Source organism: Salvelinus fontinalis, chromosome 28, assembly GCF_029448725.1.
Source record: "Salvelinus fontinalis isolate EN_2023a chromosome 28, ASM2944872v1, whole genome shotgun sequence".
NCBI lineage: Eukaryota > Metazoa > Chordata > Actinopteri > Salmoniformes > Salmonidae > Salvelinus > Salvelinus fontinalis.
Window position 1 is genome coordinate 18,878,793 of NC_074692.1, and position 24,865 is coordinate 18,903,657.

The following is a 24,865-nucleotide window of genomic DNA, read 5'->3' on the forward strand; positions in this document are numbered from 1 at the left end:
ACAATATCTGCTCTGAGGGCAGGATTCAGTGAAACAGCCACTGTGGCACACCCACCCACACTGCATACTGCATAGACATACATAACTTATGCACTGCAAAAATGAATGCGTTTATTCACCACATTACTACAAATACACTTCCAATTATGGCAGTAACAATATCGCTTCCTTACTGCAGGTTTGAAAGAATTCCAGCCTAGGTACTTTTAGTATCTTTGGCATCACAACAAAAACAACTTTAAGATCCAATGCAGTCGTTTTTTATCTCAATATCAAATCATAAGTACCCTATTGTGATTGTTCTCAAATTAAAATGGTCAAAAAGAAATAAAAATAGCTTCTTAGCTAAGAGCAATTTCTCAAGCACTAACTTTATTAACTTGTGATGTCACCAGGCAGACCAAAACTCCATCCCAAAACAGGCTGAAATTTCAGGCAGTCTTTTCAAACTAAAAGGGCTTTATCATAATTTTCCCAATTTTACAGTATTACCCCAACCTCATAGTGTTGAAATATATATAAAACACAGGAATATCACGTTTTTGACTGCGGTCGGCCTTTAAAATATAAAATCATAGGTAGAATTATCTCCATCAGTATGCATTAGAAGCACAAAAAAAATGTGTCTCCCTTTGTCTGTGCATTTGGCCTCCACCATTCTCATTACCTAAATTAGTCTGGATGGAGGATGCAGGTCTAACTCTATCAGCCAGAGCTACACATATTACCACTACTAGAGCACCAAACATGATCCAGCCTAATAAGGCAAAATCAGCTGTAATATCTGGCAAAAAATCCTGCTCCAGAACCTTGCTTCTCCCTGGGATATGTTTACTTTGAACACCCCACACATTCTTATCTGATTACTAACGTTCAAATACCATGACTATCTCTTTCACACAGAGCAGATTCCTCCAACAGTATTAAACAAAGTCATATACAATTCTACTAATCTAAATGCAATATACTGTATATATGAATAAAAAAACACTTGCAAAGCTCATCATGTCTGGTATACCATATAGGGTTGAAAATCCAAGATCAGGGCTGGTTTACTACCAGTGAGGAATTTCAGAGTCTGTCGACTTGACTTTGATGTCCAAGATGTTTCTTGTACTCTGGATACCATGATTAAGTCACACAGGTATAATTTGGAATACTCTATTCATTTTGGACATTTCTCACACATGCAATATCTTATGTCAGATTGCTAGAGCTGCAGTGTGCCTTGTGTAATGCCCTCACCATGTCTTCCAGCATCTGCCTTGTGGCCTTATGGGGCAACAACCAGGCTGCTTTGGGACAAGGAAAGAGGATAGATAATTGAAGAAATATGACAATTGGAGACAGGGAGGATGTCTGTGTGGTAATCCCTCTCACATGGCCTCACACATCTCTGCTCAATAGAACTCATTTAGTCCCTTTGAACTTTGCCAGATCTCGCCCACGCCTTCCCCATTTCTCTTTCTCCCAAATACAGTCAGCTGATGTTCTGAAAGAGCTGCAAAATCTGGACCCTTACAAATCAGCCGGGCTAGATAATCTGGACCCTTTCTTTCTAAAACTATCTGCTGAAATTGTTGCCACCCCTATTACTAGCCTTTTCAACCTCTCTTTCGTGTCGTCTGAGATTCCCAAAGATTGGAAAGCAGCTGCGGTTATCCCCCTCTTCAAAGGGGGGGACACTCTTGACCCAAACAGCTACAGACCTATATCTATCCTGCCCTGCCTTTCTAAGGTCTTCGAAAGCCAAGTCAACAAACAGATTACCGACCATTTCGAATCCCACCATACCTTCTCCGCTATGCAATCTGGTTTCAGAGCTGGTCATGGGTGCACCTCTGCCACGCTCAAGGTCATAAACGATATCTTAACCGCCATCAATAGGAAACAATACTGTGCAGCCGTATTCATTGACCTGGCCAAGGCTTTTGACTCTGTCAATCACCACATCCTCATCGGCAGACTCGACAGCCTTGGTGTCTCTAATGATTGCCTCGCCTGGTTCACCAACTACTTCTCTGATCGAGTTCAGTGTGTCAAATCGGAGGGTCTGTTGTCCGGACCTCTGGCAGTCTCTATGGGGGTGCCACAGGGTTCAATTCTTGGACCGACTCTCTTCTCTGTATACATCAATGATGTCGCTCTTGCTGCTGGTGAGTCTCTGATCCACCTCTACGCAGACGACACTATTCTGTATACTTCTGGGCCTTCTTTTGACACTGTGTTAACAACCCTCCAGGCGAGCTTCAATGCCATACAACTCTCCTTCCGTGGCCTCCAATTGCTCTTAAATGCAAGTAAAACTAAATGCATGCTCTTCAACCGATCGCTGCCTGCACCTGCCTGCCTGTCCAACATCACTACTCTGGACGGCTCTGACTTAGAATATGTGGACAACTACAAATACCTAGGTGTCTGGTTAGACTGTAAACTCTCCTTCCAGACTCACATCAAACATCTCCAATCCAAAGTTAAATCTAGAATTGGCTTCCTATTCCGCAACAAAGCATCCTTCACTCATGCTGCCAAACATACCCTTGTAAAACTGACCATCCTACCAATCCTCGACTTCGGTGATGTCATTTACAAAATAGCCTCCAAAACCCTACTCAATAAATTGGATGCAGTCTATCACAGTGCCATCCATTTTGTCACCAAAGCCCCATATACTACCCACCACTGCGACCTGTACACTCTCGTTGGCTGGCCCTCGCTTCATACTCGTCGCCAAACCCACTGGCTCCAGGTCATCTACAAAACCCTGCTAGGTAAAGTCCCCCCTTATCTCAGCTCGCTGGTCACCATAGCAGCACCTACCTGTAGCACGCGCTCCAGCAGGTATATCTCTCTGGTCACCCCCAAAACCAATTCTTCCTTTGGCTGCCTCTCCTTCCAGTTCTCTGCTGCCAATGACTGGAACGAACTACAAAAATTTCTGAAACTGGAAACACTTATCTCCCTCACTAGCTTTAAGCACCAGCTGTCAGAGCAGCTCATAGATTACTGCACCTGTACATAGCCCATCTATAATTTAGCCCAAACAACTACCTCTTTACCTACTGTATTTATTTATTTATTTTTCTCCTTTGCACCCCATTATTTCTATCTCTACTTTGCACTTTCTTCCACTGCAAACCAACCATTCCAGTGTTTTTTACTTGCTATATTGTATTTACTTAGCCACCATAGCCTTTTTTATATTTTTATTTATTTATATATATATTTTGTTTGCCTTCGCCTCCCTTATCTCACCTCACTTGCTCACATTGTATATAGACTTATTTTTCACTATATTATTGACTGTATGTTTGTTTTACTCCATGTGTAACTATGTGTTGTTGTATGTGTCGAACTGCTTTGCTTAATCTTGGCCAGGTCGCAATTGTAAATGAGAACGTGTTCTCAATTTGCCTACCTGGTTAAATAAAGGTGAAATAAATAAATAAAAAATAAAAAAGATGCTTTGCAATAGACTCACATTTCAAGCGAATGGGGTAGTCAATAAACGTGACTTTACCTTTAATACATAAGCAGTTGTCTCCAATTTAATGAGATAATGGTTCACAAACTCAGATGTTAGATACAGATAGAGAGATCAGTAGAGACCAGTAGACTAATTAGATTGAGACAACAGACTACTGTACTTTGCAGAGAGAGGAAGTAGAAGGTGGTGTTAGTTACAGTAACAGTGCACTATGATGCAGTGAGACAGAAAAGTGTTAGTCAGCATGGGGTCACTGAACTTCACCACTCCCTGCTGCTGATTCCCAGGAAATCTATGGGACGTTTCCCTCACGGCCCAGAATAGCAACCGTGTAACTGAATAGAATGGAGAAACACTGTTACATAGGTCAAGGAACCGACTCGATAACTAACAGCAAAGCTGCTGTATGACTATATCAGTGACGTGCAATCAGGGTAGGCAGGGTCTTTAATGCTGTGATGATCAAATAAAAAAGCTGTTATGAAAAGCCAATTAGAAAAAAAAGGTATATTTTTTTAGCATTCTTTTTTGTTATAAATTGTTTTTTCCCAATGATTCTGGTGGTTTTTAGGCTCAAAATCAAAAAATATGCTAAGAATGCTACAAAACCATAGGAAAGGTGTCAAATCCATTCAAATTGTTGACGGGCGTGGTCGTTCCTGACTCCAGTCACTTTTGACTAGGCCTTGCTGCTTTGCCTAGCTTCCTTCGTTGCATTGAGATGATTTTATATTTTGTGCATGCATATTAACTAAACATTTGGACGTGTGTACATAATTTGGCGCTTGCATCCCTTGAACTGAACAAAGCTAGCGAGCAAGCAAAAACAGTCTGACGAATGAACACTATACTGCACCTTCTAGGCAGAGTTCCTCTGTCCAGTGTCTGTGTTCTTTTGCCCATCTTAATCTTTTATTTTATTGGCCAGTCTAATATGGCTTTTTCTTTGCAACTCTGCCTCGAAGGCCAGCATCCCGGAGTCGCCTCTTCACTGTTGACGTTGAGACTGGCGTTTTGCGGGTACTATTTAACGAAGTTGCCAGTTGAGGACTTGTGAGGCATCTGTTTCTCAAACTAGACAGTCTAATGTACTTGTCCTCTTGCTCAGTTGTGCACCGGGGCCTCCCACTCCTCTTTCTAAACAGCAGCCATCCTCTCCTGCGCCATTCTTTCATTTCTCATGTTTACTCAACAGTAGCCTAACCCTGAAATTGCAATGTAAAATTCATTTAGGCCTACATTTACTTGTAACTGAAGTCCCTTTGTCTGTTCTTCAGGGTGAACCTCTCAGTAACAGCGTTGTAGAAGTCTTCTGTTTTACTTTTGCGTTTGAAAAGTCTCTCAGCCTCGATTGACATGATGGCCAAGGATGACAAAATGTTCATATCTGGCTTTCATTTGAACACTAATATTGTCCAAAATGTTGTAAAACATTTCTCTCCTCTCATCTATGCTCCTGATTGCTGTGTCTGTCAGGCCAAGTGTGGTGCATTTCTTTCCTCAAACCGAATAATAGAAAGTGTCAAACTCTTGTCTCTGGGAATCCAGAACTTTCATTATGCCACTGATATGTGCACAGCAGAACCCCATGTCCGTTATTTTATTCTGCAGAACACAAAAGAGTGCATCAATTCCTCTGAAAATCTCCCCATAGACCATCAGCAGAAAGCCGGTTGATGCCTTTGGCAGCCAGGTATCATATCCAGAGGCCATCAGCAGAAAGCCGGTTGATGCCTTTGGCAGCCAGGTATCATATCCATAGACCATCAGCAGAAAGCCGGTTGATGCCTTTGGCAGCCAGGTATCATATCCAGAGGCCATCAGCAGAAAGCTGGTTGATGCCTTTGGCAGCCAGGTATCATATCCAGAGGCCATCAGCAGAAAGCCGGTTGATGCCTTTGGCAGCCAGGTATCATATCCAGAGGCCATCAGCAGAAAGCCTGTTGATGCCTTTGGCAGCCAGGTATCATATCCAGAGGCCATCAGCAGAAAGCCGGTTGATGCCTTTGGCAGCCAGGTATCATATCCAGAGGCCATCAGCAGCATGTCGTTGTCTCGATCGCATTATTTTCTGTCCCTTCCTCTAATGTAGGTCATGAATTGCAGGTGTTGGTCTCCCTCAAAATTATACCAAGTGTCCCTTGGAAATCCAACTTGGGAAATTTGGGGTCACCTAGAAATGTCCTTGTTTTTGAAAGAAAAGCACATTTTTGTTCATTAAAAGAACATAAAATTGATCAGAAATACAGTGTTGACATTGTTAATGTTGTAAATGACTATTGTAGATGGAAATGTCAGATTTTTTATGGAATATCTACATATGTGTACAAAGGCCCATTATCAGCAACCATCACTCCTGTGTTCCAATGGCACGTTGTGTTAGCTAATTCAAGTTGATCATTTTAAAAGTATAATTGATCATTAGAAAACCCTTTTGCAATTATGTTAGCACAGCTGAAAACTGTTTGTCTGATTAAAGAAGCAATACAACTGGCCCTATTTAGACTAGTTAAGTAACTGGAGCATCAGCATTTGTGGGTTAGATTACAGGCTTAAATGGCTAGAAACAAAATACTTTCTTCTGAAACTCGTCAGTCTATTCTTGTTCTGAGAAATGAAAGCTATTCCATGCGAGAATTTGCCAAGAAACTGAAGGTCTCGTACAATGCTGTGTACTTCTCCCTTCACAGAACAGCGCAAACTGGCTCTAACCAGAATAGACAGAGGAGTGGGAGGCCCCGGTGCACAACTGAGCAAGAGGACAAGTACATTAGAGTGTCTAGTTTGAGAAACAGACACCTCACAAGTCCTCAACTGGCAGCTTCATTAAATAGTACCCACAAAACACCAGTCTCAATGTCAACATTGAAGAGGCGACTACGGGATGCTGGCCTTCTAGGCAGAGTTCCTCTGTCCAGTGTCTGTGTTCTTTTGCCCATATTAATCTTTTATTTTTATTGGCCAGTCTGAGATATGGCTTTTTCTTTGCAACTCTGCCTAGAAGGCCAGCATCCCGGAGTCGCCTCTTCACTAGTGCCCACAAAGCTAAGGACCCTGGGACTAAACACCTCCCTCTGCAACTGGATCCTGGACTTCCTGACGGGCCGCCCCCAGGTGGTAAGGGTAGGCAACGTCACATCTGCCACCTTAATCCTCAACACGGGGGCCCCTCAGGGGTGTGTGCTTAGTCCTTTCCTGTACTCCCTGTTCACCCACGACTGTACTCCCTGTTTACACTGCTGTTATTCGCTGTTTACTCTCTATGCATTCTCACTTTACCCCTACCACCATCTACAAATTACCTCGACTAACCTTGACCCACGCATGTTGCCTCGGTACTGGTACCCCCTGAATATAGCCTCATTATTGTTATTTTATTGCGTTACTTTTTATTTATTTTTTATTTTATACTTTAGTTTATTTAGTAAATATTTTCTTAACTCTATTTTCTTAGAGCTGCATTGTTGTTTAAGGGCTTTTAAGTAAGCATTTCACGGTAAGGTCTACACTTGTTGTATTCGGCGCACATGACAAATACATTTTGCTTTGATTTGACAACATCCTTTGATGCATTTGATTAATCAAGCTCAAATTTTGTTTTGATGAGACACTTTTTTGATGTTTTGAATTGCGTTTTTCAGTCATTTTGATTGTTGGACATTTCATTAGAATCGTATTATATATGTGTGTGTGTAATATTATTTCACATAATGTTATTATTATTATTTGTGTGTGTGTGTGTGTGTGTGTGTTTGTGTGTGTGTGTGTGTGTGTGTGTGTCTGTTCGCAGTGCTTGGAAGAATTGTAAATCTATTGTGAAAGGCAATGGAGTTTGTGTTGTAAATTATTCTGATTAAATGTGTCCATATATTGGTATTTTAGTGACACCTATTAGTTGTTTGGTTGTAACTGTGGATGCTACATCGGTCTATGGCTGAGCTGAGTTAAGCAGTGTTTCATTTCGTCGGATGATACAAAATATGATGCCATCGTAGGCTATCGCTTGTGTACAGTATCTTTGCTACATTGGTATTTACCTTTGGTGAAAATCTCAGTTAATAGCCTATGTTACTCTGGTTGTTGGAGCGATCTGTCGTATGGTTCATCAAGGTTTATCTGTGAGTAAATCTGTCTTCGATAATAGCTAGTGCAGCGTTTCCCAAACTCTGTCCTCGGGACCCCAAGGGGTGCATATTTCGATTTTTGCCCTAGTACTACACGGCTGATTCAAATGATCAAAGCTTGATGATTAGTTGATTATTTGAATCAGCTGTGTAGTGCTAGGGCAAAAACCAAAACGTGCACCCCTTGGGGTCCCGAGGACCGAGTTTGGAAAAACCTGATAGTGCCTACACAGCCAACGACCTCACAGTACATCACTGGACTATATTAGCTTTCATCATAGCCGATAACGTACAGGGACATTTTTCATATATTTGCTTTAATCTTCAATCCCATAAATAACTTTTATTACTAGAAGGTGTTTCACAACAGGATTTCTCTAAGCACCAGTATTTGTTTTATGGTCAAGTGTTGCAATAGGATGATCTCATGAAAAATAAGTTGGCACTCTGTTTCTCTGTCACCCAGATTTCTCCTCTGATCCTCTCCTCCTCTTCTCTGCTGTAGGAGGCCACTGGGCAAAAACTGGTTGAATCAACTTTGTTTCCACATAATTTCAACAAAAACATTCAATATGATGACATTGAATCAATGTGAAAAACTGATTGGATTTGGAAAAAGTCATCAGCGGAAAGGTTCAGCTCCTGAGTGGTGCAATGGTCTAAGGCACTGCATCGCAGTGCTAGAGGCGTCACTACAGACCCGGGTTCGATTCCAGGCTGTATCATAACTGGCCGTGATCGGGAGTCCCATAGGGCGGTGCACAGTTGTCCAAGTTAGGTGAGGGTTTGGCTGCGGGGGCTTTACAAGTAGGGCGTCATCGTAAATAAGAATTTATTCTTAACTGACTTGCCTAGTTAAATAAAAAGGCAATGTTATCTTTTTTTTTACCCAAAATTTAACCTACATCCATGGTGAAATGTATTGTTGATTTCACATTGAATTCATGTTAGTTGACAACTCAACCAAATGTAAATCAAAACTAGACGTTGAAATGACATCTGTGCTCAGTGGGAGTTTTCCTGTGACTCGGCCCAGCTCTGACCTCTTCCACATCACGTCCACCAACTCCTCATCCATTGCATTGTTCTCCCAGGGAGTATGGTTGTCAGGACAGCGATAAAATACACTTCATGAGTTGTTGTTCTGGTTGTCGCGGTGGCGACCCCTGAACTTCTGCTACCAACTGTATCACCACAACAGGCAGCCTGCCAGGGCCCCAGCAGGGTAGAGGGAGAGTCTACAGTCAGTTGGAATAACAATAGAAAAACTTGTCTTCATGCCAAACATCATGGAAGCATTTTTCAGCTTGAAAGAGAATGGACGAAACTCAACAATTGAATTGATGCATTGATTCATTGACATTTTTCATGTTATTTGACATAAACCAAAAAGTGCAGTTCATGGTAGTATCATATAGGGCTGGGAATTGCCAGGGACCTCACAATACAATATTATCACGATACTTAGCTACTGATACGATATGTAGTGCAATTCTCACGATTCTATATGTATTGCGATTCGATACTGCAATTTGATGTTCCGAAGAGAGTGCATGAGAGAAAAGAGAGAGTATGAGAGAATAGAGAGAGTATGAGAGAAAAGAGAGAGCATGAGAGAAAAGAGAGTGCATGAGAGAATAGAGAGAGCATGAGAGAATAGAGAGAGTATGAGAGAAAAGAGAGAGTATGAGAGAAAAGAGAGAGCATGAGAGAATAGAGAGAGCATGAGAGAAAAGAGAGAGTATGAGAGAAAAGAGAGAGCATGAGAGAAAAGAGAGAGTATGAGAGAAAAGAGAGAGCATGAGAGAAAAGAGAGAGTATGAGAGAAAAGAGAGTGCATGAGAGAATAGAGAGAGCATGAGAGAATAGAGAGAGTATGAGAGAAGAGAGTATGAGAGAAAAGAGAGAGCATGAGAGAATAGAGAGAGCATGAGAGAAAAGAGAGAGTATGAGAGAAAAGAGAGAGCATGAGAGAAAAGAGAGAGTATGAGAGAAAAGAGAGAGCATGAGAGAAAAGAGAGAGTATGAGAGAAAAGAGAGAGCATGAGAGAAAAGAGAGAGTATGAGAGAAAAGAGAGAGCATGAGAGAATAGAGAGAGCATGAGAGAAAAGAGAGTGCATGAGAGAATAGAGAGAGCATGAGAGAAAAGAGAGAGTATGAGAGAAAAGAGAGAGCATGAGAGAAAAGAGAGAGTATGAGAGAAAAGAGAGAGCATGAGAGAAAAGAGAGAGCATGAGAGAAAAGAGAGTGCATGAGAGAATAGAGAGAGCATGAGAGAAAAGAGAGAGTATGAGAGAAAAGAGAGAGCATGAGAGAAAAGAGAGAGTATGAGAGAAAAGAGAGAGCATGAGAGAATAGAGAGAGCATGAGAGAAAATAGAGAGTATGAGAGAAAAGAGAGAGCATGAGAGAAAAGAGAGAGTATGAGAGAAAAGAGAGAGCATGAGAGAAAAGAGAGAGTATGAGAGAAAAGAGAGAGCATGAGAGAAAAGAGAGAGTATGAGAGAAAAGAGAGAGCATGAGAGAAAAGAGAGTGCATGAGAGAATAGAGAGAGTATGAGAGAAAAGAGAGAGCATGAGAGAAAAGAGAGAGTATGAGAGAAAAGAGAGAGTATGAGAGAAAAGAGAGAGCATGAGAGAAAAGAGAGAGTATGAGAGAAAAGAGAGAGCATGAGAGAAAAGAGAGAGTATGAGAGAAAAGAGAGAGTATGAGAGAAAAGAGAGAGTATGAGAGAAAAGAGAGAGTATGAGAGAAAAGAGAGAGTATGAGAGAAAAGAGAGAGCATGATAAAATGAGTTTTGATCAGTCATGGAAATAAAAGTGCTGAAAACATGTTGGCTCACTTTCTAAAAGAAGACAGAGAACAAGCTATAAGAAAATCCAGGAGTTTGGTGTAGGTCCATCTAACTAGCCCGATTTAACACTATCTAGCAAAACATTTTTATAACATCGCAATATGTAACTGTATCGATTTTTCCCCCATCACTAGTATCATAGCTTGAGTATAGGGAAATTGGTGTGCAAAGTCAGTTTATGGATAACTCGATTTGACACCTAAAAAAGTGCACACAACTAATCAAACTAGTGACATCCTCTCTATTCATTGTATGTCTATGACTGACCACCTCCATTGGCCTCTGTGTGTGGGGCTGTGTTTAGCAGAAGGAGCATGTTAATCATTGACTCCATAATGTTGTTCCCAGCCATGAGAACGGATCTAATTCCTGCTCAGAGTTAGACTAATAAGGACAGACCAAAACACAGACATGTCTGCTTAAGGTGGTAATTTTGTTTGTTTGTGTGTTCCTGTAGTGTAGTGCAACACAGGTCCTGAAAACATCTTGGTTTTCTTTCATATCAGACAGCATAAACATCCCTTCATCTGCATGTATCCTTTAATGGAAATGTGTATATATATATATATATATATATATATATATATATATATATATATAAAATACATTTGGGTAAAAACTGATTGAATCAACTATGTTTCCATGTCATTTCAACCCCAAAACTCTATGTGATGACATTAAATCAACGTGGAAAACTGATTGTTTTCAACAAGTCATTATCGTAAGGGCATTTTGTCTTTTTTTCACACAACTTTTAACCTAAATCCAATGATGTTGATTTCACAATGAATTCCAGTTAGTTGAAAACTCAATCAAATGTAAATCAAAACTGACGTCTGTGCCCAGTGGGCCATGTCTGGTCTCGCACAACTACTCTCCGGATGAGTAGGAGTCAGGTAATGCCTTATCAAATAATCTCACACAATGTAGTAAATTCCAGGGGATAAGTTTCGTATGAATAAACCTGAAAAGACTGTCAATATCTTTTTGCTTGAACAGGATGTAAGATCATCGCAAATCCTTTTCAAAGACCTGAAGGGTGACTCATCATCAGGTTGTTATTATAAAGATGTTCTCTAAAGTATCCTACAAGGTTAATCACACACTCCTGCCTTGTCTCCAGACTGCAACTTGGCTCATGTGAACACAAAGTCGTAGACCATACAAGGACCTGGACCCGGCCTGTTTATGACATGCGTTTATTGAGCGATACACACATTTATCAGAAGGAAACTATTCAGCCTCCTTGTATGGTGATCCCTCCCCTCAGCCTGCTGCTTGGGGGAAACATAGCTTCAGTGTTACTTGTCAATGGAGATACTACATGTTCCCTGCTGGATTAGATGCTCTTTATCAGACATACCATAGCCTCACTTTGAGGGGGCCGCTAATAATATGACGGCTGAACCAGAGAGTGTTTGGAGTTTTCACAGAGGTTACTGTACTCACATTAGGGCTCATGCAGTGCTATGCAAGGTAGTTCAGCCTTTACACTCGTTTATTTTTGTAATTATGTAATTATTTTTGTAATTCATTTGTAATAATTTTTTTCAGAGTGAGTAAAGGCTGTGGTGATGGAGCAAGAGAGATCTCAGAAGAGCTCAAAGAGGATCAGTGCAGGGTGGAGAAATCCTCCTGACATCCACAATAAGCCCCAAGGTAAAGGGTGAACAAGTCTGGAGCCAGTGGGCCCTGTGTTAGGGGCAGTGTCCCAGGGTAGTGTCCCTGACAGGGATGTTTATTTCCACATGTGTCACATCATGGGAATCACACTTCTATACAGAGTTAATAAGAAAGCCCCCATGATTACAGTATAGTATTTCCAAACCCGTGGGCAGAGCAGTGAGTAACGACCATAATAACACAGCCCCCTCCTCTCATGCCCTCCTCTCTGTGTTTCTGTAATGTGACAGGGGGTGCCTCAGAGCTGCCCTCTCCTCTCCTCCACTCAATCATCCACATGCCACAACTCAGACTGATACTCTAGGACAGTTCCTAAATCACAGCATTGACGTCATCACGGAGGGTAGCAGAATAAAACAGCCTATTTTGTCAGAATGAAACAGCCTTAACGTAAGTATATTTATATTGTACTGGGTCTCGCTGTATGGCCATCCTCTCAGTTTACTGAGTCTCTAAAAAAAACACTGACAAATTCCTGGGAAAGTCTACCTCACTAATCCTGTGAACCAAGTAAGCAAGGAGCAGACAGGCCGACGGGCAGGTTAATCAACTCTTCAATAAAAACAGAGCAAAGCCCAGCCTAGCACAACCACGTGATTACATAGTTACATAGTTAGTGCAAAATATCTGTCTGGCTATATCGGACAAGTGTATCTAATGCTATGTCATCCTACAGTACTGCCTCATCATAGGAAAAATGTAGGCTACTCACCTCTGATGCAGAATCCCAGGGAACAATACACCTCTCAAAGTCCTGTCTGCTCCGTGGTGCATGTAAGCCCAATATGTTGTGGGCAGTCACTCTCTACTCGCACTCTCTCTTTCCCGCTCGCCCTTCCGCCCGCCCGCCCTCCCTCCCTCCCTCCCTCCCTCCCTGTCTCTCTCTCTCTCTCTCTCTCTGGACTTGCTCCGCCTGTGAAGGACTTCCCGGTTGACAGGCATAGCCATGGCAACCCCTGGGCCGTGTTCAATAGGCACCCTCCTCTTGGCTTGTCAGTGTGGGGCTCCTTCAATGAAGAGGGCCCATTGTTGTGATAAGGTGATATTTCACAGCGCAGGGTTAACCAAAGGGGAATGCAAATAGTTCATCACCTCCACCTCCCCAACACTCCACACTATCACACACCCCTCTCTCTGTCGATTTCTCTCCCATGACTCCCTCTCTTTTGTGCTGCTGTTTGTTTGTGTCTGTTCTGGGGGCACATACAGGCCAGGTCTCTGTCCAGTCAAAGGGATGGGAGTAGAGAGGAGGGGAGGGGAGAGAAGGAGCTCTCTCAGTCCAGGAGGGTTCTCTGATGATCCTCTGGCATCATTAGTCTTTTGGGGGGTCCACCCCATGTATCCTACTGACACTGGAGCCACCACTAGACCCTAGACAGATAGACAGAGCTGGTCTCTCTCATATCCCCTGCCCTTCCACACATCACTGATATCCAACTACAGCACGTTAGTACGATGACTAAAGAGGAACTATATGTGAGGGTAGGTGAATACATTTTAATATGCTTCAGCCACTGATAGCAATCCAGAGATTCTGTTTTCAAATATCTAATTTGCCTTTCATAATATTTATCCCTTGGGGCACACAGGCCATACATCAAGTGCATGAGATATTACAGGACATGGCACTATATTGTGTTAAAGTGAAGAGAGAAGCACACTCTCATATTCCTTAGTTGTTCTCTCTACCATACATGGAAAATTAGAACTGGGTTCTCCAGTTTGTCTGCAGTGTTTGCTAATGGAGAGAAACTGGATTAAACCCTGAAGTTTTGTATGCTGACATAAATGTGTCTGTCACATGTTTCTCAGGTACTGAGTTAACCTTTACACGTTCCACGTTGCAGGTGGTAGTCCACTCACCTTTATTACACTTTCCAGACAGACCAGCTATAAACTAGAAATTATTTGATAAGCTGTGTGCGTGTGCGTGTGCGTGTGCGTGTGCGTGTGCGTGTGCGTGTGCGTGCGTGCGTGCGTGCGTGCGTGCGTGCGTGCGTGTGTGTGTGTGCGTGTAAGCCCCTCTCCTTGGCCAGTTCCAGGTTGGAATTGAAAAAGTCAACTCTTTTTTAATAACTCAGCGGTTTGGCTTGGGACAGTGAATCTCAGGCAAATACCAGGCAGTATCCACTTACTGAGTCTGCACCCCTTCTCTGGAGGTTGTTTTTGCTAAAGGAAAGCAGAGTTTTTCAGCCCTAGGAGAAGAAATGGTTCTGGATAGTTTGGCCTGTAGTGGAGTAGGCTATAGGTCCCAGTTAGGGAATTCAGGCAGGCACAGTCCCCCGCTGTGACCCAATCCTGCACCCTGTCACTCTGTGGCTCAATGAGGTGCAAGAGGTGATCGCTGCTTTGGCCGAGGACCCAGCACCTCTCTCACAAACACCCCCCCTAACTCTTCTCTCCTTCTCTCTCCCCTATACACATCTTTCTCTCTCACTGCCATCTTGCCTGTACCTCCCTCCAATGACAAATACTATATTTGGAGAGATGGGAACTGTAACTTGTTTCACTATCCCACTGAGTTCATAGCATGGTTTTTGTAACAGTGATGGGATCCTAATAACAATCCTAGCAACTCTCAAGCTCTGTACCAGACTGGTAAATCCCACCTAGCAACTTTCAACTGCAGCAAAACACATTCAATCCTGTCCTGTCTCAGTGGTATGTCACTATGTTCCAGTATGTTTCTATCAAACCCTGTCCAAACTCAGTGGTATTTTCCTAGATGTTCCAGGATGTTTCTATCAAACAATCGTGTGGGTCATTAAAATCCCAAATGCCAAGCCAAGTGAGTAAATACATCATGACATAAATCTCTGTCACATACCAGTGAACTACCTCACTTGATGATGGCTATAGGTTGCATACTTTTACTACTGCTTAGGAAAAACATTTCCTAGTAAAGCACTAGACTTCAGTATCTGAATATATAGCAAAATGAATCATGCATTTGGAATTAAACAATCAAAACTTCCCATAAAAGGAACTATTTGGTTTCCATCAAGCCTTTAAGATTTAATACCTGGTAGTATAATCCTATTACTAAGTATTGCTGAACACTGAAAGACATTTAACGTTTGTAAAGACGTTTGTAAAGACGTTTAACCTTTGCCTAAATGATCACCACTGTCTCCCATACAGCCTAAATGATCACCACTGTCTCCCATACAGCCTAAATGATCATCACTGTCTCCCATACAGCCTAAATGATCACCACTGTCTCCCATACAGCCTAAATGATCACCACTGTCTCCCATACAGCCTAAATGATCACCACTGTCTCCCATACAGCCTAAATGATCACCACGGTCTCCCATATAGCAAAATGATCACCGCTGTCTCCCATACAGCCTAAATGATCACCACTGTCTCCCATATAGCAAAAATGATCATCACTGTCTCCCATATAGCAAAAATGATCACCACTGTCTCCCATACAGCCTAAATGATCACCACTGTCTCCCATACAGCCTAAATGATCACCACTGTCTCCCATACAGCCTAAATGATCACCACTGTCTCCCATACAGCCTAAATGATCACCACTGTCTCCCATACAGCCTAAATGATCACCACGGTCTCCCATATAGCAAAATGATCACCGCTGTCTCCCATACAGCCTAAATGATCACCACTGTCTCCCATATAGCAAAAATGATCATCACTGTCTCCCATATAGCAAAAATGATCATCACTGTCTCCCATACAGCCTAAATGATCACCACTGTCTCCCATATAGCCTAAATGATCACCACTGTCTCCCATACAGCCTAAATGATCACCACTGTCTCCCATACAGCCTAAATGATCATCACTGTCTCCCATACAGCCTAAATGATCACCACTGTCTCCCATACAGCCTAAATTATCACCACTGTCTCCCATACAGCCTAAATGATCATCACTGTCTCCCATATAGCAAAATGATCATCACTGTCTCCCATACAACCTAAATGATCACCACTGTCTCCCATATAGCAAAAATGATCATCACTGTCTCCCATACAGCAAAATGATCATCACTGTCTCCCATACAGCCTAAATGATCACCACTGTCTCCCATACAGCCTAAATTATCACCACTGTCTCCCATATAGCAAAAATGATCATCACTGTCTCCCATATAGCAAAAATTATCACCACTGTCTCCCATATAGCCTAAATTATCACCACTGTCTCCCATACAGCCTAAATGATCACCACTGTCTCCCATACAGCCTAAATCATCATCACTGTCTCCTATACAAGTTGGCTGGATGTTGTTTGGGTGGTGGTCCATTCTTGATACACACAGGAAACTTGAAGGTGAAAACCCAGCAGCGTTGCCGTTCTTGACACAGTCATACTCCGTTCAAAGGCACTTGAATATTTTGTCTTGCCCATTCACCCTCTGAATGGCACACATACACAATCCATGTCTTAATTGTCTCAAGGCTTAAAATCCTTCTTTGACTCATCTTATCCACTTCATCTATACTGATTGAAGTGGATTTAACAGGTGACATCAATATGAGATCATAGCTTTAATCTGGATTCACCAGGTCAGTCTATGTCATGGAAAGAGAATGTCAGTGTACAATGTGACAGTGTTCTTATAATGCCTTTCAGAAGGACACAACAGCATCATGGGGGTTGTTGGTTTGTTTTGCTTGTACACAAACCTTTGGTGACAGCGGTTGGTCCATCTCCCAACCCTATGAGCCATAATGGTGACTGATGGTGAAGCCAACCATTCCCATGCATACCTCTGCTTAGACTCTCCTTAGGGGAATGCTCTTCTGGGAGTTAATCTATGATAAGAAACCTCTATTTCGTTCTCTCTATCAGCACTAAGATGCACAGCACTTATGCACCCGGAGTATCAGAGTAGAGGAATGAACTAAAGAACATGTGCTTGTGGTGGTTTGCCCAAAGAAGAATCTGAATAATCATTATCCATTTGGAGCTCTCAAGGTTATCTACTACTAGGATAAAAACAACCCAGCTAGGGCCTCCTGAGTGGCACAGCGGTCTAAGGCACTGCATCACAGTTCTTAATGCATCATTACAGACCCAGGTTTGATCCCAGGCTGTGTCACAACCAGCTGTGACCGGGAGTCCCATAGGACGGCGCACAATTGGCCCAGCGTTGTCCGGGTTAAGGGAGGGTTTGGCTGGGGGGGCTTTCCTTGGCTCATCGTGCTCTAGCGACTACTTGTGGCGGGCCGGGCGCCTGCAGGCTGACATCGGTTCTCAGTTGAACAGTGTTTCCTCCGACACATTGGTGCGGCTGGCTTCCAAGTTAAGCGGGTGGGTGTTAAGAAGCGCGGTTTGGCGGGTCATGTTTCGGAGGACTCATGACTCGACCTTCGCCTCTCCCGAGCCAGTTGGACAGTTGCCGTGATGAAACAAAATCGAAATTGTGGAGAAAAAAGGGGGTACATTTTTTTTTAACAAGCTAAACAGAGAACAAGCACCAAAACCCCAGAAGTGGAAATGATAGTTAAATTACTAGTAAGTCCTTCACATACGGTATGGTAACAAAATGATCATGATAAAACACTGGCATGTTGAATGAACGAATGAACAAATGAATGTATACAGTATGTGTACATGAACATGCACAGCATAACCAGAAGTGCAGTACTGAAGTGGTTTCCTTCAGCATAGCTCTTAGCCCAAAACAACAGCCACTGAAACAGCAGAAACCTGTTTTTCCGTGGAGTTCTGATTCCTATCTGCTCAACCATAGACAGTGAAAGATAGCTCCTCCCTAACACAACGTTAGAACTCTACCAGAACTACTCGGCTGTTACTGTTTAACAATATTCAGACAAAAAGTAATTGACACACATGGAGAACTAAAGATAAACAGAGTTCCAGTTCCCACAGTTCAAGTGTATAATCCTGTCATTACGCTCCTGATCTCTTTAGTGCTCTAAGTGATAGAGCAAAAGAGAGAGAGCGGGAGTCTCACAATATGAACAGTTTTTTAGTCTTGGTGTGGAGCAGCAGAGACAGACAGAGAGAGAGTTGTACTTACAGAGCAGTGCAGGCTGAGTAGAGGGGTGTTCTTGGTTCTTGAGAAAGAAAAAGAAGGAGGGAGGGAGAGAACCACTGCTGCTCTTTCTCACTCTCTGCGAGCTTGAGTTTGAATGTTTTTGTGTGTGTCAGTGAGTGACTGTATGTGTGTATGTATGTGTGTGTGGGTGTATGTTTGAGCATGCACCCCCCCCCCCCCCCCCCCCCCCCACTCCACTATACAGCGACTTTGTAATAGTTTCCATCTGCAGCTGGAAATAATAGAAATTCCCATGCAGGCACAGCCTCAGTGGCACCGCCCTTTTGTGTTTAATGAGCAGGAACCGAGGAGGCCATTTCCATAGCCATCTAAATAAACATACTTTTGTTTGAGATAGATCCAGCAATAGCATGGTGCTCCATTCACAGTCTAAGGCCTGTGTGAGCAGCCTGGTCTCATAGACTAGACGTTACATAGTAAATGTAAATCTGACTTGCATTAGTATGATATGTTACGTTTGGTGTGGTTACAAAAGACAGAAGGTTACTTGGTTGGGGTGGATGGGTGGGAGTACAGCGCGAGCGTCTAGCAACCCAAATGTTGAGAGTTTGAATCTCGTCATGGACTACTTTAGCATTTTTGCTAATCAGCAACTTTTCAAATACTTACTACTTTTTAGCTACTTTGCAACTACTTAACATGTTAGCCAACTCTTCCCCTAACCCTTACCTTAACCCTTTAAGCTAACCCTTCCCCTAACCTTAACCTTAACCTTTTTAGCTAACCCTTTCCCTAACTCCTAACTTAACCTCAACCCTAACCCTAACCCTAACCCCTAGCCTAGCTAACGTTAGCCACCTAGCTAGAATTCGTAAAATATCATACGTTTTGTGAATTTGTAGCATACAATACGAATTGTCATTTTTAACATATCATACGAAATGGAGGATGAACATCCACAAATGAATACATACCGTACGAAACGTAACATATCATACTAAATGGAGTGTCTCGGATTTACGTACAGAATAATAAGAAATGCTCTGAAAAAATGTTGGTGTGAGAGAACAAGATGTAGATTTGCTAAACTAAACCTTGAGTCATAATATAAGTTGACACAAAGCAATGCATACACGGCTAGGGTTGCTATCTCTGCACGAATACACAAATTCAAAATATAGACCTGGGCTCACACTAACACACTTAGTCACACATTTACATTATATACACATGCCCAAAGCTGGAGGAGAGGAATCAGTGTTTCCATGGTCCGCTCCAAAAGCAGCCATCCCCATGCTGCAAAGGCAGGCCTCTCTTGCCCACCCAGTGTGGGAATTAGTGTGTTGCAGAGGAAAGTACTGTAGTATGTAGCAGGACAGCAGTGTAAAGTGGACACATTGGTAACGGCTTTCTACTTTAGAATATCAAACATGCTGAAGAACAAGAAACTCATGGAATGTGGTAGTGGTTGGAGAAATGACCTTTAATCTGTTGTAATGACAGCTGTTATGACAGCAGTATAAACAACCTGTTTCTCAACATAAACAACCTGTGCAGAAGTAGAGATAATCTGGTCCAGAAAGTGTACTTACAGTACAGGTACAAAGTTATTCCTCCTGTTTCGGTTCACAGAGTTCCTTAGTTTTGTTGTTATTTCTGACAACCTGTGGTAGAGAGACTGGCTGGCCCCTCTGTCTTTCCCAGCGTCTGACTCAGTCCTCAGATATTCTTCAGGCCCATGGTAGACTAGTGGATTCCTCCTCTCTCTGGCTCTCTCTATCTCTCTCTGTCCTGACTGCAACCCAGCTCTGCTCTGCCATCCAAGATAAATATTTAACAGCCTGGCTGTGCTGTGAGATCAACAACCCTCTCTGTTCCCCTCCCTCCACATTATCTCCCTCATGAAAGAAAACCAACTGTTCCAGGCTTCCAGCATCATGTCACCTTACCATCAGCTGAGTCACACCAACCATAAATTAAGAAGAAAGGTGTATAAGAGATTGATATTTAGTGGGTTATGGCATTGGTTTCAATGTGGCTCAAGTCACACAACTGGTCGTGTTAAACTTGTGGCCTGTGATCTGCCTCTTGAATTCAGAAGGTGTAGCCTAGCTCTTCATTAACAGTGTAACACTGCCACATAGTGGTCAGATGAAGTATTGACCCAACATAATTTCCAACATGTTGCCTAAAGTAGGAATTACGGGTTAGGGTTTAGGGTTTAGGGTTATGGTTATGGTTAAGGTTGACCCAGGGTGTTGACATGGAGATTAGGGTTGGGGTTAGAGATTTTGGGGCCCGTTTCAAAATGCCCTACAAAAGAGAAAAATGTCCATGGACATTATCTGCTTTGATTATTATTATCCCACAATTAAAAATATCTCTTTCAAAACCTACTTTAGAAGAGAAATTATGCTGCCACCATAATACATGAAAACACAGAGGGTTTCAATATGTGTTGTGTTGTATTAGATTTAACCCAAACCGGTAGTTTTTCATTTTGGCCAAAAAGTAAGAATATTTGTCTTGCAGTATTAGTTAATGGCCTTGTTGCAAAAATAATGAATGATTTGGAGTGGATATTTTTAAAACACAGGCTTCCTCCTTTTAACTTTGGCATACAGGCCAGTAATGTGGAGTGAATACAATGTTGTTGATCCTCTGTATTTTCAAGTATTGTGGTGGCACTGGCAGCATCATATTATGGGTATGCTTGTAACCGGCAGGGACTAGGGAGTTCTTATCAAAATGAAATGAGCAAAGCCCAAGTAAAAAGTTTGAGAAAAACCCTCTGTAGTTGTCACGCCTGCTCCCGCTCCCCCTCTCTGGTGCTCGAGGGTGCCAGGCTGCCCATCATTATGCACACCTGTCACCATCGTTACGCACATCAGCGCTTCATTGGACTCACCTGGACTCCTTCACGTTTTTGATTGCCTCCCCTATATCTGTCTATTCCTCAGTTTCATCCCTGTGTCAGCATTAATGTCGTTTTGTTTCCCCTGTCCAGACGCTATCCGTGTTCTGTTTCATGTCCGTTATTTATTAAATGTTCACTCCCTGTACTTGCTTCTCATCTCCCAGCGTCTGTCCTTACAGTAGTCTTCTAAAAATCTAAGACTGGGATCAGGTTATATTTTTCAGAAGGACAATTACATAGATTTGAATGCCAAAGACACACCAAAATGTCTTTCCAGGGGGTATTGAGTTTTCCTGAAGGGCCCAGAATCAGTCCTGACTTAAATCTGCTTGAAAATCAGAGAAACAGAGTTTGAATATTGTTGTTCATCAATGATTCCCAACCAAATTCACTGAGCTTGAGCAATTTTGACAAAAAAAATGGAGATATGTTGCCCTATGAAAGGGAAAGGGGGATACCTAGTCAGTTGTACAACTGAATGCCTTCCACTGAGTTGGGCAAGGTTGGTAGAATTGTATTCAGAATTATTCACAGTTGTAATGGCTGCCAAAGATGCTTCCACCAAGTATTAGCTCTGGGGTGTGAAAACATACGCAATCAATACATCTTCATTTGATCTTTTTTATTAATTAAAAAAATCTATAGTTTCCTTTCACTTTGAAAATGTGGAGTAGATTGTGTAGATCCTTATGAAAAAAATCCAGTAATCGCTTTTTAGTAATTTGGACACAGCCCTTAGCCATGGTATATTGGCCATATACCATAAACCCCCGAGGTGCCTCAGTAAAAATACATGTTTTGTAATAGTCAGCCTTCAGGGCTCGACCCACCCAGTTTGTAATTCTGATTATAACATTTCTTTACAAAGACATCTGATAACACAGAGTTACTGGGTAGATGTGGGTGATTACCTGCATGGCAACATACAGCCGCTAGTGACAGTCCCTTGCACAGTCTTCACATTTTGCCAATCAGAAATACTATCTGATCCCTAAATGGGCACATTTATATGCCTACATTTGCGCACAGGCCAAGTATATATAGGCCTACTTCAATGCATGTGCGTCCTTACTCAACATTGACAGGAGCGCTCCAAACAAAATACAATGACTAAATTGACAGAACTTGTAAATGGGATTTTTTTTAAAAACATTTCTTTCTCACAAGTGTAGCATACATTGTGCACTCTGCAAACAGTGTCCATTCCGACAATGATAACGGAAAGACTGGAATAATAATATTAAATGCATTAAAATGAATGACCGTAACCAATGTAACAAACATTGTAGAGTCGAAAGGATAGGAATTAACTGTATATTTACTACTGGTGATATATGTAATGGGGAATTGATATACACTAACTAACAATCAAAAGTAAACAATTCACACAGAGCCCCAGCTGTTTTGAGCCCCACCTGTTCAGCTAAAATACATCTCTAAAAAAGTTGAATGACAAAATTTGCCCACAAAGGACCACCATGCCACCTTCCTGTTCAATTGAGCACAGTACAACCAAGTGAGTCCAAAAATGACGTAATATGCCAGGGTGATATGTATACTGTAGTTAAGAAAGTAATACTGATTGTATGTTGTGTAGTAAGCTGTTCGTAGCCAATGTGCCTCACCCTAATAATTTGGTCTCTTTTTCACTGTTCTGACTTGGTGGTGCGCATGTAGCCTATAGCCTGTTTTAGAGAAATGTAATCATAGAATATTGTAAGAGGTTTCATTGTCTGCTTATATGCCCCCTTTATTTATCCTACGGTTCTGACTTGGTGTTGTCACGGATCCCTCCGGAACACCTGTCCCCTATTCCCACTGATTAGTAGTTGTATATATGTGCCCTTTGGTTTCCATTTGGAGGGTCGATTATTGTTACTATGTCCGTTGGTGCATGTGAGTACCTGTGCTGTGTGTTTTGGGCTTTCGTGCCTGTGTGGATTGCGCAGATGATTACGGGTCTCGTCCCGTGTGGTATCATTGTGCGCGTGTGTTATTTATTCGAGGTTCTCCTCACTCTTTTGTTTGGGTTTCAACCCTGTGTTTTTGTTACGTGTTTGTTTGGTCTTCGTTCCCGTGCCTTTACACGGCTCGCCGTAATGTGTGCTAAATGAAAAAAACTATTACGCATTCCTGCGTCTGTCTCCCGATCCTTCATGCCAACTGACAGGTGCACAGGGAGAATACTGTAAAAACGGCCCATGTACAGCAACAGAATTGAAAACATTTCGAAAGTGCAGAACAAATAGTTAAATTGACTACGTCCGTCCTAGTGTAACAGATGTGAAATGGCTAGCTAGTTAGCGGGTATGCGCTAGTAGCATTTCAATCAGTTACGTTACTTGCTCTGAGACTTTAAGTAGGGTTGCCCCTTGTTCTGCAAGGGCCGCGGCTTTTGTGGAGCGATGGGTAACGATGCTTCGCGGTTGACTGTTGTTGATGTGTGCAGAGGGTCCCTGGTTCGCGCCCGTGTCGGGGCGAGGGGACGACGTAAAGTTTATACTGTTACATTGATGCTGTTGACCCGGATCACTGGTTGCTGCAGAAAAGGAGGAGGTTGAAAGGGGGGTGAGTGTAACGGATGTGAAATGGCTAGCTAGTTAGCGGGTACGCGCTAGTAGCATTTCAATCAGTTACGTCACTTGCTCTGAGACTTTAAGTAGGGTTTCCCCTTGCTCTGCAAGGGCCGCGGCTTTTGTGGAGCGATGGGTAACGCTGCTTCGTGGGTGACTGTTGTCGATGTGTGCAGAGGGTCCCTGGTTCGCGCCCGTGTCGGGGCGAGGGGACGACGTAAAGTTATACTGTTACACTAGCTCGCTCATTCATGTCTTAATCAGAATTATGGATTGCCTCTTATCCGCTCGCCGTCCCCTTATACCATAGTTTGTACATCTCAATTGTCAGTAAAAAACACATTTGTTTAAGAAAGTCAGCCATATCAGCTATGTTTTTTTTAAAGGCAGTAAATGAGTCTGAATGAAGTGTTTTGCTGCCAGACAAGGCTCCGCTGATGGCCAGTGGTGTTGTGGTCAGGTGTTGGGACTGCTGTTGGAACAGCTTTATGTAAGCCCTAGCAGTTTGTGGGCACCGTTTGTCAACGCTGTAGTGCAATTAATGTATTGTTTAGTGTTGTGTAGTGGCTTTGCTGGCATACATCCCAATATGTTTTGAGGGAGCTTGCCCCACCAAGATTTACATGCTAAAATGGCCACTGGCACAAATTGGCAGGGGAGAGCACATTCTGGAGAGAGAAGTGCATTGTGCATCTGGGCGCATGGTCAATCAGACGTCTGCGTTAGCCATGCAGCATTTATGGTGATACGGCCTCAGCAAAGGTCATGGCAGGAATGGCCTCAATAGAAGTCAGGGCATTCATACTTATTGCCCTTCGCAGAGCAGTGCAGAGCTGTTGTCAAGGAAGTGAGTTTGTGTTTATACAGGATGTACCGCCCCACCTACCGTCAACCAATCATGTCAATGCTGAATTATACAGAGCCCGCCACATTGTTAAACATTTTTGGGAGGCGCATGGCGATGCGGTACAGACCTGGAATTGGCCTCTGCATGCCTCTGGAGGCTCCGCAATTGTCACACCCTCCATATGGAGCCTCCGACCACATTTTCTAATCAAACATAAATGGGCTTTTAGTCTAGGCCTCCTCAATGGATTAAGTCACTGAGATGGGCACAAATATATATATTTATCTGTTACTGCAGGACTAAAACAATCTCTGTCGAACAACAGCCTAATGACCAAACAATCGACCAGTCGAGTAATTGGGGTCAGTCCTACTGGG

The 24,865-nt window shown here is 42.6% G+C and overlaps 1 protein-coding gene across 6 annotated transcripts in view; it reads right to left on the reverse strand.

Moving 5' to 3' along the window:
- Positions 1–19,929, reverse strand: part of LOC129826316 (vinexin-like) — a 41,926-nt gene extending 21,997 nt beyond the window's left edge. For 4 of the 6 annotated variants that reach the window (XM_055886904.1, XM_055886903.1, XM_055886902.1 and 1 more), the window contains exon 1: positions 12,863–12,978. The gene's annotated coding sequence lies outside the window, so the exon portion shown is untranslated. Of the gene's footprint in view, positions 1–12,862; positions 12,979–18,172; positions 18,305–19,743 lie in introns of those variants that run through there. The other 2 variants (XM_055886900.1, XM_055886901.1) reach the window with 2 other exon arrangements.
- Positions 19,930–24,865: the final 4,936 nt, after the last annotated feature.